Genomic DNA, 3,767 nt, shown 5'->3' on the forward strand with positions numbered 1-3,767 from the left:
TTTAAATAAAATATTTTTCGTACATTTTTTACTCTTATTTAGTCACTCTCTTGCGATAAGACGCAGTATTGAGTCTTCAATAATGATTCTGTCACACGGGAGGTTTTTCCGTTTGCGTGATGAGGTGGAACCTTCGCACATGATTCTGCTCGAAAACATCTCCTGAGGATGTTTTCAAATCTGATACAACTATTCAAGCGCGGGAGATGTTCATGATGCATACTTAATGGAATGAAGGCGCTTGGGACATTGGTGCACGAGCAGTTTCCGCGACGCACTCAAACGTTAGTCGTTGGTGTTGGTGCTATGTTTCGTTCCTACAAATAAGAGCAAAAGACATTGAATGAAGAATTAATATTGGCAAGGGACCGCTCGACAGTCGGCGGTGCCCCAATTTATTAATTCTACATTTTCCAGCGATCTGTGAAAGCACGCCGCACAATGGATCGAGTCAATAGGAGAGGTCGGACAAATTTGGAAATTTTAAACGCTTATAACTCCGTTTATACACAACTTTGAAGTACTGAAAGTGGTTCCATTGGTTTTCTCGTGAAATTTTCTTCAAAAAATACCCCTTTAAGTTTGAAATGTGACGGAATAAACATCAAAATTTTCAGTTCTAGTCGAAAATTTCATGTCCGACCTCTCTTATTAACTCGATTCACTGTGCGCCGTTGCGCTCATTCGATGCCCGGACAAGATACCCAAAGCGCCTACAATTTTGTGTGTATGCAGCACGCACATCCCGGGAGCACGAATAGTTGTATCAAAACGTTGGTATCAATCGTTGAAGAGATGGTAGGCACATGAGTCTCACTCCGCCTTATTTTTTGTTAAAAATGTAATAATTCTTTTGATATCGTTATCTTATCATAATTTTTTATATCAGACAATTTATGAATATCGACGGTGTAAGTCGGCAATCACATAACTCGGTTTGCGACCTCGCAGACTTCCTGTCATACTTTATTTTTTAAACGGAAAACTACTCAACGGCAATTCTTTAAAACTGCCGAGATTTTTCCTCTCTGTGCGAAGAAAATTCTGCAAAAACTTCGAGAAGTGATTTCAATTTGTTCTCATTTAAAAAAATAATACAGAAGCGGAGATTTTCAGACACCGAAAACGAGATATGTGATTGCGGACTTTACGCATTAATAGATTAAGTTATTTTTTCGAGAGGAAACGTAGGCAATTTTCTCAGTGTTTGGGAAACACGCAATTTTTTTTAGGGCCCGCCCATTCTCGTTTAAAATTGACTTTTACTGGCCAAATGATGTAAAGATATCGCAATATTTTTGTCGCACTGTGCTACTTGGGCGGTTGACAAATTCAATTCCTCGAAATTCTCCGTCCCATTACAGTACTAGTTTGAAAATGCAAAGGAGATGAAGGAATTGAAGTCTTGGTGACACGTAAGTTACGGGTGCGCAAACGCGACTTGCGAAATGAATGTGTGCGATTTCAGTGCACTGACATCGTAGTCGTCATGGTGTCAAATTCTTTGATCGGTAGATATCGGAATTTTAGACCGCGTCAGTGGCTTTATCTTAGGAGTCCTTCACTCACACACACATTGCCACATTGCCCTACCATCTTATGGAAGATTGACTCAACGTCCCCTCGACCTTTATTTTAGTGGTTAATAGTCCAAGAACCAAGAATAAGCGTTAGAAAGAACCTAAGCAAACTTCGTCTATGCTCCGAATGAACCGAGAATTTGAAAATCTAATCACAGATATCATCCATTTGAAGAGCGCCTTCAATTTTTTGGGATAGGCAACAAACCTCTCGGAAAGCACGACTAATCGAGTCAGAAATTAAATGCACTTACTTTGCTACAGGTATCGGTCACCTCAAGTTTGCCTTCAATATTGCCGGATAGGCAACAAATTTGCAGGAAAGCACTCATACAATAACTTATTAGCCCCAGTGTGCATAAGAGCTCTATAAAAAGCTTGATGCAATTTTAGCTCAAGGATGAGTTGAAAATTAAAGCAGGTAGACAAGCTGTCTTAGAGAAGTTTACCATTTTTATCTGCTTACGTCACAAGACTCGCAAAGCAAATGAAAAGAGAATACTCATCTGAGTCAGGCTTTGATTACCTTAATGCAATGTTTAAGAATCAGAATCGTATTCGGTATTGTTTTTATTCTTTATCATGATTATAGGAGGTACATATCGACGGTGTAAGTCGGCAAACACATAACTCGGTTTGCGACGTCGCAGACTTCCTGTCATACTTAATTTTTTAAACGACAAACTACGCAACGGCAATTCTTCAAAACAGCCGTGATTTTTCTTCACTGTGCCAAGAAAATTCTGCAAAAAATTCAAGGAATGATCTCAATTTGTTCTCCTTTAAAAAATAACATAGACGAGGAGATTTTCAGACACCACTAACAGGATATGTGATTGCGAACTTACGCCGTCGATATGGATGTATTTACGTTAAAAGGAAATGGAAGAAATAGAAATAGGAAAGATGGAGTGTGCTTGTAAAAGCTGCTTAAGAAAACAATGAAAAATTGGACGTAATACCTTTTGGCAAAATGGAAAAGTGGAAATTGACCTTAAATCAAAAGGACCCTGGTAAAAATTGACAGTAGAATCTGTGTTCCAAAATACCATAGACCTAAAGCCGGCTGTAAGATTTCCAATAGCTTCTATAGCCGGCTGCACAATTTCTTATAGCATTTTATAGCCGATGGCGATTGAGCAACAGCCAGGCGATAAAGTGTATGCTAAATGTTACTAATTACGGATGCTAGGACTTAGTGAGTTTTTGGACTACCGCTCTATTTTTGGGCCGTAGTATCGTGATTTATTTTGCGCGGAAAGCTCCGTACTTTTGAAGGAAGCCTGCCATTCCTAATATGTTGGAGCGCCTTCAATTTCGTATGATACTGTGCAATACCTCTGGTGTGAAATAGTTGCTTCAAGCGCCGTGGCACGCTGCGGCGCGGCGGGCGGGCAGCCAGCGCGAAAAGCGCCTTACTGCCTACAAACCTAACAGGGATACTTCACGCATTGCGCCATGCGTGAAGTATCCCTGTTAGGTTTGTAGGCGCTGGTGCGCGCTTATCGCTGGCAGCACGCCGCTCCGCTCTGTGTTAGGCTCCAATATAATCTTGCGGAGTCAGCGTTTTTCAACTCATGATTTTGAAATGTTTGCACATCCTGTATGGATTATTCTCATTTTAATTGATGAAAAAAAATATGTAATAAAGGAAAATATAATGTGTGTTTTGTGAATATTATGGTAGTTCCGTATCAAACTTAATGATTTCCAAAGCACACGAATTTCTTCACAATTTCTTATAGCCTTTTATAGCCGATGGCGATAAAGTGTAAAGCCCGGCGATAGGAACTATAGCCCGGCTGCATACTTTTTTATCGCTTCGTATAGCCCGGCTATATGATTTGCTCCGCTTTCTACAGCCAGCTTTATGATTTTCTATTGCCTTCTTTAGCCGGCTATAAGAATTCCTATGGTATTTTGAAACTCCTTCTTTCCCACCCGTCTCTGGTTCCTTTTAGTATTAATACGTCCATGTGGGGTTTAATGAAAGAAAAAAAAAAGGAAAAAAGAGAGAAAAAACGTTACCGAGTTATCTCGAATAATTTGAAATAGCTCGTTTTATTTTACCACAACTAATTGTAAGCTTTATCGTTTCATCTGGCAGCCATGCTTACCTGAGGGCATTCCAGATCACATAGTAGCCGCTCATCGTTATTTTTGTATGATTTTCTGCCGATTCTAGTT

Source organism: Bemisia tabaci, chromosome 4 (genome assembly GCF_918797505.1).
Source record: "Bemisia tabaci chromosome 4, PGI_BMITA_v3".
In the NCBI taxonomy this organism is placed as follows: Eukaryota; Metazoa; Arthropoda; class Insecta; order Hemiptera; family Aleyrodidae; genus Bemisia; species Bemisia tabaci.